Genomic DNA, 320 nt, shown 5'->3' on the forward strand with positions numbered 1-320 from the left:
AGTTAAAACTCGAAGAGTGTATACGAAGGTTTATTTGAATTTGTGTGATACGATATATTCATCAGCTCTTCGGTTCGTTACCTTAGCTTCTCACGGTAAGATATATAAAGTTAACTATTTTTTTTCCTTCTTTACTTTTTTCCCTCTCTCTCTATGTTAGATTTAGACTTTTCCCCATTTCTCTCTACTCTAAAGAGTGAACTAAGACTTCTTCCCCGTCTCTCCTTTATAAAGTAAATTTAGACTTTTTAACCCCTTCTCTCTCTCCGCTTTTAAAGTGAACTAAGACCTTTTTCCCATTCTCCCTACTCTATAAAAGG

The 320-nt window shown here is 34.7% G+C and overlaps 1 protein-coding gene across 1 annotated transcript in view; it reads left to right on the top strand.

Annotated features, from left to right (window-relative positions):
• LOC119585081 overlaps positions 1-320 on the top strand; it is a gene marked incomplete in the record, with an annotated part of 22863 nt that overhangs the window by 160 nt on the left and 22383 nt on the right. Inside the window, 1 exon segment of the mRNA XM_037933701.1 lies at positions 1-95.

Source organism: Penaeus monodon, chromosome 19 (genome assembly GCF_015228065.2).
Source record: "Penaeus monodon isolate SGIC_2016 chromosome 19, NSTDA_Pmon_1, whole genome shotgun sequence".
In the NCBI taxonomy this organism is placed as follows: domain Eukaryota; kingdom Metazoa; phylum Arthropoda; class Malacostraca; order Decapoda; family Penaeidae; genus Penaeus; species Penaeus monodon.